Here is a 15072-nt window from a genome sequence, read left to right as displayed (position 1 = left end):
AGAATGCTCACGATTTCGGAAGCTGTCTCCGGGACGTGCTGATTCCGCACATCCTGAATAAATCATGATATAGTTAGTTGCTGTAGCTAGACGTTCAAATGAGTTTCATGGCCAGATGGACTGTTTCCTCCAGCGGTATAGTATTGCAGTGAGACAGCACGATGCCTGCAAGACTATGTCACGCTAAACGCCACAGATTTCCGAGGGTTAGGGTTAGGGTTAGGCTCTTATTATGGCGATTGTGGCCGTCTGCTCTGCGTGTCCTCGGTCTCTGGCCGTCTGATTGGCGCTCTTTTCTTTGGGGGGCGGGAAGTGTCCGGCCGCAGGGGATCTTGGGACCTCGCTTTGCATAGCGGCTTCCCAGAGTGCATCGTTTCCTGCACACTGTGGCCGGGTGTTTTCCGAGTTATCGCACGGATTGGGCACGCCCGCAAGCCGAGAGCCGCAGGCGATGAGCTCGGAGCTGAACGGGCCCCACTGGCTCATTTGTAAGGCCAGGTGCATTACCAACCACGACCGGCAGATCAGAGGCTTTGAAGGCGGCCTGGGCTCCTGAAGCTGTGCAGCCACGCACTCTGGTTTTTCTTCATCTCGTACAAATGTTTCGCCTTTTACTAAAGATTTCTGTGGAGAGGAGCATGAATGAGTTCCATGCAATTTTTGTGCTTCCCTGCTTTCGGGTAAGGTGCAGCTGGGCTGGTCAAAGAGAGAAAACAAAAACGCTCGCTATCGCTCTTGTTATGGCGATTGTGGCTGTCTGCTCTGCGAGTCCTCGGTCTCCGCCTGTCTGATTGGCGCTCTTTTCTTTGGGGGGCGGGAAGTGTCCGGCTGCAGGGGATATGGGACCTCGCTTTGCATAGCGGCTTCCCAGAGTGCGTCGTTTCCGGCACAGTGTGGCCGGGTGTTTTCCGAGTTATCGCACGGATTGGGCACGCCCGCAAGCCGAGAGCCGCAGGCGATGAGCCCGGAGCTGAACGGGCCCCACTGGCTCATTTGTAAGGCCAGGTGCATTGCCAACCACGACCGGCAGGGCAGAGGCCTTGAAGGCGGCCTGGGCTCCTACAGCTGTTCAGCCATGCACTCTGGTTTCTCTTCATCTAGTACAAATCTTTCGCTTTTTACTAAAGATTTCCGTGGAGAGGAGCATGAATGAGTTCCATACAATTTTTGTGCTTCCCTGCCTTCGGGTGGAGCGCAGCTGGGCTGGTCAAAGAGAGAAAACACAAATATGAAGCATTTCAGCAACGACATGCCATGAGACGATTGATAACGATTTCCATAGGATCCCCGCGGTTGCCTGGCAACCGTCAGCTTTGCGCAGTGGCAGTATCGTAGCCTGTGAGGTTTAGCCGAGGCGCGATTATTGCTAGTTGAAAACTTTTCCCAATACCCCGCTTCCGCTGGTTTGCAATGCAATCGGCGAAAGCAATTTTTGACAGTCTCGTCAGAGACTGAGCAAGGTGTTAAAAGACAGATTTTGTCATGGTAACATCATGGTAGAAAGAAACGCGCTTGTTACGTCTCAACAGAAACGCTCTTTAGCTCTTTCAGCGTTCTGCAGAGAACACCGTCAGTCGAAATCACTTTTGAGTCAGCGCGAAACGCCGTGTGCTGTCAGTTTGATTTCATATTGCTCGTAGCGGCGCCCGGCTTTTGTCTGTCAAACGTTAGGTTGCGCTTCTCCATGCTGCATCGTCGGCATGAGTGGAGCTTTTTAAACGTCTGTACTTAATGCGCCCCATAAGAAATGGTTTGTCCCCGTTCAAAAGAGATTGTGCGATGTCCTGCAGCATTCGCAAAGCAAACCTTTGACAGTTTGAAAAGAGGAATTTATTCTGCTTCCTGTGCGTGCAGTAGTTACAAAGTTGAACGTCTTTACACGATCGGCTTGGAAAAACGCACTGTTTCGGCTCGGGAAACATCATGAGCAGTGTCCTGCATGTTTTCTGTGTAAAGCTGTTGTGGGCATTTCGTGGCGTGTGCTCGTTCCCATATACCGTACGACCCGGGGTGCAGTGCTAGGATGACGTACAATATCGCTTGGGCACGTAACGGCGTTATATGCAAGTGCAGGACGTGAGGGTTTTCGTTTGTTCGTTTTGTTTTGCTCTGCTTTGCTTTGTTTTGCTTTCCATCGCGTTGGTAAGAGCGTAAATAAAAAGGCGATTCCTGCGTCTACCACTAATATAAGAGCTATTTCAAGTGCGACGTGGTGCGGCTTTTCAAATGCTTGTGGGCATTTCTCTGTTGTTGATTCTTTTTTTGTGTGTAACAAAGTGGCATTTTCATGTCCGGACGGGGAGACTTTATCATTCCGACATGAAGCCACCCTTAAGTCCTCTGAGGCGTGTCTGTCTGCAAGGCTTGTATTTTGGAAATGTTTTTTTGAAACGGAGAACGACTTTGAAATAGGCTTCCGCCGGCGCCTCGCGATCCAGGTAAGATTGTAGCAAGAACGCAGCGACAGTGGGGCTTGCTGTAGTCGTGGCCGAGTGGTTAAGGCGATGGACTAGAAATCCATTGGGGTCTCCCCGCGCAGATTCGAATCCTGCCGACTACGTTGTCCGCCTCCAGTCGGTGTGTTTCGGCGCAAGCAAAGAAGCGCGCCTCTTTGCTGTTCCTGGTGGTTTTAAAACGCCCAATCGCTTGTACCCGCTGCCTTGGAAATAAATTATTCAGCGTCCGCGAATGGCATTTTGCAGCTGGAAGCAGATGTCGACGCGTTTTGCACAGAGCACCAAAAAGCGTCTTTTTTGAAGGCTCAGGCACTGAGCATTGGTGGTTCAGTGGTAGAATTCTCACCTGCCACGGTGGAGGCTCGGGTTCAATTCCCGGCCAATGCAGTGGCTTTTGCAGCGAGCGGTTCCATCACTTGCATCCCCTTGCAACTCGCAACTGAAAACCCACTGAAGCTAAGCAGGTGTGAGCCAGGTCAGTACCTGGATGAGGGTGAGCTACAGGGAAAAACAAAGTTTCCAGCTGGAAGCGGTGTTAATGGTGCCGGCGGTGGGGCGCTCACCCTGAGGTCTGTGCGGGTCCCAATGCCCAAGTATAGTGACGGAGATGCTGTGTTGTAAAAGTGTGCTGTCTTTTGGATGAGATGTAAAACCGAGGTCACAGCGCTCTGTGGTCATTAAAAATGACCACCAAAACCTTTGACAAAAGCTCTTGGTAATTGATGGTCTTCAATAATGCTTCTCCTTTAGGTACATTTTAAATCAGCTGAAAAATGCTGTGAAATGGGGGGGCACTTCAGGCCAGTGTAGGATTTGGGTTACAAGAACCATGAAACTGCACGAGAAAGCCCGTACACTGAATTACACGGCTTTCTATTCAAAGGAGGACAAAAGAAATTCCCTGAGTTCGATTTTTTGCACCACAGAGAGGAGCACAGTCGTGAGGCCGGTTAGCTCAGTTGGTTAGAGCGTGGTGCTAATAACGCCAAGGTCGTGGGATCGAGCCCTGTACAGGCCGGGTCCTTTTCTCCTCTCTTACCAAAGCTGTTAGGTTCCTTTCCATGGTGAGAGGGGTTGTCATGCAACGCTGCCACATAGTGCCGACAGACAAGAGTGTTGCGGGAGAAGAGAAAAGTGTTTGAAGATTTAAGAGTGTCTTAGGTGGAGCCAAAATCAAGTGTCACAAATGCAAGTGGTTGGATTTCCAATGTTTAATATGGTCAAAATAAGCGGAAGTTATTTGCATATGTGAGGCTCCAGTTATACATCGAGTGTCACATTAAATGACAAAAATGAAGAGAGTTAAAGCAGCTGGAGAGGTTTTCTTACAACTTTTGAGCTGACACAGTTTTGGAAAATGTTTCCTTCACGCTGCACTGTACAACATAGGCAGCCAAGAGTCTCCAAAACAAAACAGAATTGACAGATAGGAGAAAATTCCCACTCGTCCTGAAGTTCCCAAAATCCAGCACTGAGCGTAAACAAAGTGTCTAAGTAGCGTGGGAATGCTAACCCTAAGCCTAGCTGGAGTTTGAGCAATCCAGCACTGAGCGTAAAAAGATGAGTCAAAGTAACGTCTAATCGGATTAGTTTCCATAGAGCTGGTTCAGAGTTTGCCCAAGAGTTTACCTTTCACAGATGCGCAAAGAAGAATGTTGGGGGTGCATGCTTCAAGGCGCCTCACAGCTGTAGGGAGTGATTCGAGACGATCCGTGGCGTGTGCTCGATCCCATATACCGTACGCCTCGGGGTGCAGTGCTAGGATGACGTACAATACCGCTTGGGCACGTAACGGCGTTATATGCAAGTGCGGGACGTGAGGGTTTTCGTTTGTTCGTTTTGTTTTGCTCTGCTTTGCTTTGTTTTGTTTTCCATCGCGTTGGTAAGAGCGTAAATAAAAAGGCGATTCCTGCGTCTACCACTAATGTAAGAGCTATTTCAAGTGCGGCGTGGTGCGGCTTTTCAAATGCTCAACAGGATGACTTCACATGCACGCGTGCTTTCATGCAGTCGTGTGTGCAACCATTTCTGCTTACGTGCAAACGGGCGTGGTTTCATGTATGCAAAAAACTTTCCTGGGCTCTTCTGAAGCACATAAAATTATTTGGAGATATACATTTGTCTTGTTTTCCTCTTAGGCTCTAGAATTGATAACTTTTTTTTCATTTTTGGCATTTTTTATCATTTTCCAGAAAGTGGTTGCAAGCTTGATATCATGCGAAGAAACTTCAGGATTCGGGGATCAGTCAATGGATTTTCTTCAAAGTTGGATTTTTGCACTCTGTGGACCAAGAGATGTTGTTCTATAATGTTTTTTTTCAAATTTAAAAATATCATTTTTTTATGGAGCTTTGAAGGGGATAGATTCACCCTCCTTTAGCCAGGACAGAGCTGCAGGAGCCTGGGTAGGATTCTAGCTTTCTCCCCTTGCAGGCACCTGGCACAGTAGACATCATTTTTTTCCTTAAAATCTTTTTTTTGTGTTCCTTGTTGTTCCAAACTTAATTTTAATCACTTTTAATTAGAGATTTTATTAAAAATAGTGCAAAAAATGACTAATTTCACAAAAAATAATGTAATATAAAACGGATGTTTTTAACTTTATTGCAGTGTTTTAGAAACTAATATGTCTTCAAAAATGGTTGTTTTTCACTCCTAGGAATGAAAGCTGTTGTTATATGATGTTTATTTTCAAATTTTGAAAAATCAAAGGATTCTAGCTTTCTCCCCTTGCAGGCAAAGGACACAGAGAACCTCATGATTTTCCTAAAAATCATTTTTTATGTTCCCTGGTGTTCCAAACTTAGTTTTAATCAATTTTAATTTGTTATTATGTTAAAAACAGGGTAAAATCCTCATAATGATTATTGCCCTGGGGATGTACCAAAAAATCAGTGAGCATATATATATATATCACTGTGTTGAAGCTAGAGACACAGAATAACTGCAAACACATCCTAAATACAGTGTTCCTGCACCACTGACCTCATCCAGAACGTATCGTTTTTTGAAAGGGATTGCTGTCCGAATGCACATCTGAATCCCAAACAGAATCTCTAGTAAAATACGATCATTTGTGAAACAGGTAAATGACTGTCTCAGGGGCCCATTCCTCATTCTCAAGACACATGTATGCAGTACGTACACCATGCATTGAGCAATAGGGATTAAAGACACCACAGGTAAGGTTAGAAGTCATTCTGACTATATTCTAAAATATTGGACTCATATTCTTATGATGGCAGACATGATGCTGCGTTTAAAACCGGGGTTAATGGACATTATATGACTGTCAATTCTGTTTTGTTTTGGAGACTCTTGGCTGCCTATGTGGTACAGTGCAGCGTGAAGGAAACATTTTCCAAAACTGTGTCAGCTCAAAAGTTGTAAGAGAACCTCTCCAGCTGCTTTAACTCTCTTCATTTTTGTCATTTAATTGTCTGTCGGCACTATGTGGCAGCGTTGCATGACAACCCATCTCACCACGGAAAGGAACCTAACAGCTTTGGTAAGAGAGGAGAAAAGGACCTAACCCGTACAGGGCTTGAACCCACAACCTTAGCGTTACTAGCACCACGCTCTAACCCACTGAGCTAATCGGCCTCACGACAGTGGTCCTCTCTGTGCTGCAAAAAATCGAACTCAGGGAATTTCTTTTGTCCTCCTTTGAATAGAAAGCTGTGTAATTCAGTGTACGGGCTTTCTCGTGCAGTTTCATGGTTCTTGTAACCCAAATCCTACACTGGCCTGAAGTGCCCCCCCATTTCACAGCATTTTTCAGCTGATTTAAAATGTACCTAAAGGAGGAGCATTATTGAAGACCATCAATTACCAAGAGCTTTTGTCAAAGGTTTTGGTGGTCATTTTTAATGACCACAGAGCGCTGTGACCTCGGTTTTACATCTCATCCAAAGGACAGCACCCTTTTACAACACAGCGTCTCCGTCACTATGCTGGGGCATTGGGACCCGTACAGACCTCAGGGTGAGCGCCCCCCCGCCGGCACTGTTACGTCCCAGTGTGTGTTCTGTGTGTTTTTCTGTTATGTCCACACTGCTGACCCTTGATTGTTCTCCCTTCCCCATTGGCCAACCATCACACCACTGTTTCAATATGATGTCATCATCAATCAGCCTTCAGCCAATCAGAACACATTTTATTCACTATATAACATGGAGGCTTTCAGAAAGAAAAGGCCTTTCGTTTGACTTCGGTCCCGTTCGGTTTTGGTTTTCGCTTCGCTTCGCTTCGCTTCTTGTTATTGCTTCGGCTTCGTTTGTTGGTTTGTTTTGCTTTGTGTTTGTGTATTTTCGTATGGCTTCGGCTTTGTTGTTTTGTTGGTTTTACATTAGTTTCTTTGTACTTTCGTTTGTTTGTGTGTTCATCCTTGATTTGTCTTTACTTTGCTCAAGTGTTACATGTTCAACTTATGTGTTCTTTTGTACCCTGTCCTGTTGATTACTCTTGTTTTTCCTTATTTGTATTCCTGGTTCACTTGTGTTTTTGTGTGAACTTTTGTATATAAGGTTAGTTTAGGTTGTTGGGTACACTTACACACTTAGTTAATTTTGTATTAGTACACTAGTTTAGTAAAGGTGAGTGCCATTTGTCTTGTATGGTTTTGGGTAGTCAGTGCAGGTTAACTAGGGTGTTGAAGACGCCAAAGACCGTGTGTTTCGGGGTTTCTTTTGTAGTCAGATTAGCTTTCCCTCACTGTCCTAGCCAGCTCCATTTTGTTTCTTTTCTTTTCTTTGGCACCACTCTAGTTCCTTACCCTTATCACGCTTCCTAGTCCCTCACCAAAACCCATCTGCTTCCAAAAGAATTATCCTAAATGTTACACCCCTTTTCCCCTAGACACTTGGGGTCGTAACATTATTGGGGGCTCATCCGGGATATCAAATTCCCGTCCTAAGGATTTTTTTTTGTGTTGCAGAATTTTGGTGTTGGTACAGGATTTTGATTTGTGGATTGTGTTTTGGCAAGGTACTGTAGTTATGGCTACTTTTTATTTGCGAAAGTTTGTGGAGGAAACTTCCTTTGAGCAGCTGGATAAGTGTAAGAAGGACGAATTGCTCCAAATTGCTGATTACTTCCAGATTCAGGTTTCGACGCAAGCTCTTAAAAGGGACGTCAAGAGAGCTGTGATGGATAGGTTGGTGGAGTTAGAGGTCATTGCATTAACGAGCAGGTACGCCGGTTCTCCTGGGGCTGGTGCTAAACCTGCTATGGTGGTGGAAGAACAGGACGAGGTGCAGGGGGTGGCTGAAGACTTAGTGGAGGCTGAGGTCAAGGCCACCTTGCCTCCCTTTGAACCGTTCTCTCCGGTCTCCACCGGGTCAAAAAGCGAGCGGTACTCGCCTGAAAGTTCATTTGGCCCGCTTGCACATGGAGGCGCAGGAAAAAGCCCAAGTACGCCAGGCAGAATTTGAATTGCGCCTTGCAATTTGTAAGATGGAGATCGAGGCGGAGAAAGAGGTTAAGCTCCGACAGCTTGAGCTAGAAGCACGAAAGAATGCTCCTGCTGTGCAGCCGACCCACTCCGAGGCCTCTAGCGTGTCTCCTTTGCAAGATCCACTCTCTACCACCTTTGATGTAAGTAAGCACATTGCTTTAGTTCCTCTGTTTAGGGAGACGGAAGTTGATTCGTACTTTGGTGCATTCGAGCGAATTGCCACATCACTTTGTTGGCCTAAGGAGGTTTGGTCACTGCTTTTGCAGTGTAGATTAGTGGGCAAAGCTCAGGAAGTTTGTTTTACACTTTCTTTAGAAGAAAGTTTGAATTACAATACTGTGAAAGCTGCTATCTTACGGGCTTATGAATTAGTTCCTGAGGCTTATAGACAACGCTTCAGAAATCATCGTAAAGTGTCAGACCAGACATTTGTTGAATTTGCTAGAGAGAAGGGCACTCTCTTTGATAAATGGGTTGTAGCCAGTAAAGTGAGTGACTTTAACTCATTGCGTGAGTTAATGCTCTTAGAGGAATTTAAGAACTGTTTGCCTGAACACATTGTTGTGTATTTGAATGAGCAAAAAGTAACTACTTTATCGCAAGCCGCTGTTTTGGCAGATGAGTTCGTGCTCACTCATAAGAATGTTTTCATGTCTGTGCGTGCGGAGAAGACTTTGTCTACTCTAAGTTCCCAGTCTCAGTCTCCCCCAGTAAAAACTAGTTCCTCGCGTTCTAAAGAGGAGCGTGAATGTTTTTATTGTCACAAGAGAGGTCATATAATTGCAGATTGTTTGGCCCTAAAACGTAAGCAGCAGCAACAGCAACAACCTAAGAGTGCTGGGTTTGTTAAGACTGTTTCCCGTTCTGCTATTCCTTTGTCTAGTGAAAACAGTCTCCCTGACCCTAGTTATGAACCATTTATTATGGAAGGATTCGTTTCGCTAACAGGTAAACCAGAAGACCAGAAAAGAATTCAAATATTAAGAGATACTGGAGCAGCCCAGTCATTTATTGTTGTGGATGCACTGCCTTTATCTGATAAATCTTTCTGTGGTTCGAGTGTATTAGTTCAAGGCATCGAAATGGGTTTTATGAAAGTGCCTTTACACTGTGTACATCTACAATGTGGTTTAGTTACTGGATTTGTTAGAGTTGGGGTACGTCCTTCGCTACCTCTTAAAGGGGTAACTCTTATTCTTGGAAATGACCTGGCTGGGGGTAGAGTATAGCATATTGTTTGATTGGTTTTGTCTTCATTGTCCAAACATTAGATGTTTGTTTTTATGGGTGGGGGTGTTACGTCCCAGTGTGTGTTCTGTGTGTGTTTTTTCTGTTATGTCCACACTGTTGACCCTTGATTGTTCTCCCTTCCCCATTGGCCAACCATCACACCACTGTTTCAATATGATGTCATCATCAAACAGCCCTCAGCCAATCAGAACACATCTTATTCACTATATAACATGGAGGCTTTCAGAAAGAAGAGGCCTTTCGTTTGACTTCGGTCCCGTTCGGTTTTGGTTTTCGCTTTGCTTCGCTTTACTTCTTGTTATTGCTTCAGCCTCGTTTGTTGGTTTGTTTTGATTTGTGTTTGTGTATTTTCGTACAGCTTCGGCTTTGTTGTTTTGTTGGTTTACATTAGTTTCTTTGTACTTTCATTTGTTTGTGTGTTCTTCCTTGTTTTGTCATTCCCTTGCCCCAGTGTTACATGTTCAACTTTTGTGTTCTTTTGTACCCTGCTCCTGTTTATTACTCTTGTATTCCCTTATTTGTATTCCTGGTTCACTTGTGTTTTTGTGTGAACTTTTGTATATAAGGTTAGTTTAGGTTGTTGGGTACACTTTACACACTTAGTTGACTTTGTATTAGTACGCTAGTTTAGTACGGGTGAGTGCCATTTGTCTTGTATGGTTTTGGGTAGTCAGTGCAGGTTAGCTAGGGTGTTGAAGACGCCAAAGACCGTGTGTTTCGGGGTTTCTTTTGTAGTCAGATTAGCTTTCCCTCACTGTCCTAGCCAGCTCCATTTTGTTTATTTTCTTTTCTTTGGCACCACTCTAGTTCCTTACCCTTATCACGCTTCCTAGTCCCTCACCAGAATCCCCCTGCTTCCAAAAGAATTATCCTAAATGTTACACCCCTTTACCCCTAGACACTTGGGGTCGCAACAGACCTCTAACTCGTTTCCTTAGCTTGGATTTAAGCCACGAAGCAGGCTTCTACTGTATAAACGTCTAGAGGAATCACAAACTATTTGAGAGGCCATCATCCCAGGGGGAACTGACAAAGTCTATGCCTAAACACCTAGCGCAGTCTCTCGAAAGACTGTCAAAAATCGATTTCTCCGTTTGCGTTGCAAGTAAGAGAAAACGCAATCTCAACCCAGAGCCACTTGGCAGCAGCGGCACGTAAATACTGTTACTGCTCGATACCGACGTTAGCCTACGCTCGATACCATGTTCAGCCACCGCTAGAAAATGTTCGGCTCTAGTACCGGAGCAAACGACAGGAGGGCCAATGTCGAACGGGCACACGTGTCAGACATGGAGAGCGACTAGGATGGGATTCGAACTCATGCGTGCAGAGCACAATGGATTAGCAGTCCATTGCCATCGCCTCGTCAAGGAAACTGGGCTGTCCGGACATGAGCTGGGGCGCTCCAGATGATCTTTTTCATATTTTTCCCTCGTACTCGAGGGTCATTTTCCTGTTCCACATGCGATTTCAACATTTTCCTTGGGAGATGTCAAGCCAGCAAGCCACTGCTGTGGTTCAGTGGCCAGTGTGGAGTTCAGTGGCCCTGTTGTACACAGAAAGCACATTGAGCTCCTTGGACATGAAAAGTTCCAGATAAAAGCCATTTGTCACCCTTTCTCTTGGTGTCGATGTTGCTATTGTATGTAAAGGTGGCAACTTGCTCAGCGAGCAGGCGGAGCACACACCGAATGCAGATGTGTCTGAGTGGTGTGTCCAAGTGGCTGCAAAAGGACGGCACTCCTGGGGCACCGTGGCTTAGTTGATTAAAGCGCCTGCCTAGTAAACAGGAGATGCTGGGTGAGCCTGGGTGATTCTCGATGATTGCAAGCCGTACAGCCTCCGCCATGCTTCCCAGGTGGGATGAGGTTTTGGAGTTGGTATGCAGTGTTTTGTTATCTCCAAACATAACGCTGTGCACATTTACCAACAAGTTCAACTTTTGTCACATCTGTCCACAGAACATTGTTCCAGGAGTTGCTGTGGGACATCCATGTGGTCTTTAGCAAACTTGAGAGGGGCAGTGGTGGTTTTTTTGGGGGGGAGAGCAGTGGTTTCCTCCATGGTGACCTCGCATGATCACCACTCCTGTTCAGATTTCTTCTTATGGTGGACTCATGAACACAGACGTAAGACAAAGTCAACCACCTGTTCGCTAGATCCCATCCCCACTCAGCTAGTCAAAGATTCCCTTGAAGGACTGGCAGGACCTATAATTAGTATGATGAATGCATCGCTTGCGTCAGGCGTTGTACCTGATCAATTTAAGGTAGCGGTTGTTAGACCGCTCCTTAAGAAGTCAAATTTGGATCCACAAGTTCTTAACAACTACAGGCCTGTCTCAAAGGTCCCATTTCAATCTAAAAGTCTTGAGAGAATAGTTGTTGCCCAATGTCAATCGTATCTGGATTCAAATAATATACTTGAGAAATTTCAGTCTGGTTTCTGAAACTGCATTAACATGAGTCGTAAATGATATTCTCTTAGCTACTGATGCAGGGAATGCAACAGTGCTAGGTTGCAACAGCGCTAGGAATGCAAACTTTAGGTTGCGCTTCTTCATGCTGCAGCGTTGGCATGAGTGGAGCTTTTTAAACGTCTGTACTTACTGCGCCCCATAAGAAATCGTTTGTCCCCGTTCAAAAGAGATTGTGCGATGTCCTGCACCGTTCGCAAAGCAAACCTTTGACAGTTTGAAAAGAGGAATTTATTCTGCATCCTGAACGTGCAGTAGTTACAAAGTTGAACGTCTTTACACGATCTGCTACAGTTTTCAGTGGTTGGGCTTTGTCAGATGGCTTGGGAAAACGCACTGTGTTTCGGCTCGGGAAACATCATGAGCAGTGTCCTGCATATTTTCTGTGTATAGCTGTCTTTTAACGCATACAGAACTCATTCGAAATCATTGATTTCTCCAATTAACAAGGGTCCCTTAAAGGATGAGTCAAAGTAACGTCTAATCAGATTAGTTTCCTTTGAGCTGGTTCAGAGTTTGCTCAAGAGTTTACCTTTCACAGATGCGCAAAGAAGAATGTTGGGGGTGCATGCTTCAAGGCGCCTTACAGCTGTAGGGAGTGATTCGAGACGATTCCTGGTATGTGCTCGTTCCCATATACCGTACGCCCCGGGGTGCAGTGCTAGGATGACGTACAATACCGCTTGGGCACGTAACGGCGTTATATGCAAGTGCGGGACGTGAGGGTTTTCGTTTGTTCGTTTTGTTTTGCTCTGCTTTGCTTTGTTTTGCTTTCCATCGCGTTGGTAAGAGCGTAAATAAAAAGGCGATTCCTGCGTCTATCACTAACGTAAGAGCTATTTCAAGTGTGACGTGGTGCGGCTTTTCAAATGCTTGTGGGCATTTCTCTGTTGTTGATTCTTTTTTTGTGTGTAACAAAGTGGCATTTTCATGTCCGGACGGGGAGACTTTATCATTCCGACATGAAGCCACCCTTAAGTCCTCTGAGGCGTGTCTGTCTGCAAGGCTTGTATTTTGGAAATGTTTTTTTGAAACGGAGAACGACTTTGAAATAGGCTTCTGCCGGCACCTCGCGATCCAGGTAAGATTGTAGCAAGAACGCAGCGGCGATGGGGCTTGCTGTAGTCGTGGCCGAGTGGTTAAGGCGATGGGCTAGAAATCCATTGGGGTCTCCCCGCGCAGGTTCGAATCCTGCCGACTACGTTGTCCGCCTCCATTCGGTGTGTTTCGGCGCAAGCAAAGAAGCGCGCCTCTTTGCTGTTCCTGGTGGTTTTAAAACGCCCAATCGCTTGTACCCGCTGCCTTGGACTTAAGTTCTTCAGCGTCTGCGAATGGCATTTTGCAGATGTCGACGCGTTTTGCACAGAGCACCAAAAAAGCGTCTTTTTTGAAGGCCCAGGAACCGAGCATTGGTGGTTCAGTGGTAGAATTCTCGCTTGCCACGCTGGAGCCTCGGGTTCGGTTCCTGGTCAATACAGTGGCTTTTGCAGCGAGCGGCTCCATCACTTGCATCACCTTGCAACTCGCAACTGAAAACCCACTGAAGCTAAGCAGGTGTGAGCCAGGTCAGTACCCGGGTGAGGGTGAGCTACAGGGAAAAACAAAGCTTCCAGCTGGAAGCGGTGTTAATGGTGCCGGCGGGGGGGCGTTCACCCTGAGGTCTGTGCGGGTCCCAATGCCCCAGCATAGTGACAGAGAAATAAACATGTTTGGGCAACTTTGGTCACCCCTATTTAACTTCTGGGGCAGGAAAAGCACACTTTTCAAAACTTGTTTTTCAGCTCGAAATACACGTGTTTTTTCAAACCTTGGAATCCCAATGTAACTGCCTGGCTCATTAGAGCCCACTGAGTGAGCCCTTAACCCCAGTGTGCAGAAGTTGTCAAAACGTGTTTTTCAGCAGAAATAAACATGTTTGGGCAACTTTGGACACCCCCATGTAACTTCTGGGGCAGGAACAGCACACTTTTCAAAAGGTGTTTTTCAGCTCGAAATAAACACGTTTTTTCAGACTGTTGAATCCCAATGTAACTGTCTGGCTCAGAAGTGCCCACTGAGACAGCCCTTAACCCCACTGTGCAGAAGTTGTCAAAATGGGTTTTTCAGCAGAAATAAACACGTTTGGGCAACTTTGGTCACCCCCATTTAACTTCTGGGGCAGGAAAAGCACACTTTTCAAAACGTGTTTTTCAGCTCGCTATGACCTCTGGATGAGGTCAATGGTGCTGGAACACTGTATTTAGGATGTGTTTGCAGTGATTGTGTGTCCCCTGCTTCAACGCAGTGATATATAGATGTGCTCCTGTAATTTATTGGTACAAGCCCAGAGCAGTAAGCAGTCTGAGGATTTATTTCCAGACGGCATAGAGCAGTGAAGCAGTGAAGTAGTGCAACACACTGGATCATTATATTATTAGCATCTACTCTACTTAAATTATTACATTATACACAACTTGAGTTCATTTTAAAAATTAAAAGGTAATGAAAGGAATGCATATTCATGAGGAAGATAATACCGATATGCATGTGATAATCTTCCTTATATCATGTAAATCATGTTCATCATTACATGATGGGAGCTAAAACAGAAGTTGAGAGAGAGCAAGGACGCCTACAGGAGGAAGGTATAGGACAAGCTGCAAAGGAAAAGCTACAACCCCCGACAGCTACCACTCTCCAACACCTCCGCCATTAACACCTCCAGCACTGAAAGTGCTATGTTCACCATCCCCCAGGCCAGGCTGACCAGGCCAGTGCACACACTGGATCTTTATATTATTGGAATCTATTCTACTTAAATTATTACATTATACACAATTTGAGTTCATTTTAAAAAATAAAAGGTAATGAAAGGAATGCATTTTCATAAGAAAGATAATACCGATATGCATGTGATAATCTTCCTTATATTATGTAGTGCGTTATGTAGAAAGATAATACCGATATGCATGTGATAATCTTCCTTATATTATGTAGTGCATTTGGACACTTTGTGGGCTTGAAATACAAAGAAAATCATGTTCTATGGTACAAGATAAATACAAAACGTAAGCTTTTATTTTAATTAGATTTGTTTATAAAGCATAAGCAATCATTTATTACATTAATATATGTGAAAATAACATTTTAGCATCATATTATACATACAGGTCTCTAGCTTCAACACAGTGATATATATATATATATATGCTCAGTGATTTATTTGTACATGCCCAGGGCAATAATCAGAATGAGGATTTATTTCCAGACGGGCTACAGGTAGTGTTGTGAAATACTTCAACACACTGGATCACAGATTTAGACCCCCTGCACTCTTACTCCTAGACCAAAGAAATGAAGATATGTAGCAATCACATTGTAACAGGGGTGACAGTGACTTAATGCTTATACTAGTGGACTTCTGGTACCTTTAGGGTACGGTGTTCCCTGAAGGG

General features: G+C 45.1%; 5 non-coding genes across 5 annotated transcripts; all 5 read left to right on the top strand.

Moving 5' to 3' along the window:
* The first annotated feature begins 570 nt into the window (after positions 1-570).
* LOC148635073 (U5 spliceosomal RNA) lies at positions 571-684 on the top strand. Its single transcript, XR_015933389.1, has one exon. It is a non-coding gene; the product is annotated as a U5 spliceosomal RNA (small nuclear RNA).
* Positions 685-1077: 393 nt separating this feature from the next.
* Positions 1078-1194, top strand: LOC148635072 (U5 spliceosomal RNA). Its single transcript, XR_015933355.1, has one exon. It is a non-coding gene; the product is annotated as a U5 spliceosomal RNA (small nuclear RNA).
* Positions 1195-1309: 115 nt separating this feature from the next.
* On the top strand, positions 1310-1451 carry LOC148635071 (U4 spliceosomal RNA). Its single transcript, XR_015933414.1, has one exon. It is a non-coding gene; the product is annotated as a U4 spliceosomal RNA (small nuclear RNA).
* A 1027-nt stretch (positions 1452-2478) lies between these two features.
* On the top strand, positions 2479-2560 carry trnas-aga (transfer RNA serine (anticodon AGA)). Its single transcript has one exon. It is a non-coding gene; the product is annotated as a tRNA-Ser (tRNA).
* A 10199-nt stretch (positions 2561-12759) lies between these two features.
* On the top strand, positions 12760-12841 carry trnas-aga (transfer RNA serine (anticodon AGA)). The gene has a single exon. It is a non-coding gene; the product is annotated as a tRNA-Ser (tRNA).
* The last annotated feature ends 2231 nt before the right edge of the window (positions 12842-15072 follow it).

This window comes from Lepisosteus platostomus, unplaced genomic scaffold (assembly GCF_059453375.1).
Source record: "Lepisosteus platostomus isolate fLepPlt1 unplaced genomic scaffold, fLepPlt1.hap1 Scaffold_30_H1, whole genome shotgun sequence".
Taxonomy (NCBI): Eukaryota; Metazoa; Chordata; class Actinopteri; order Semionotiformes; family Lepisosteidae; genus Lepisosteus; species Lepisosteus platostomus.
This window is presented reverse-complemented; position numbering and strand designations above follow the sequence as displayed.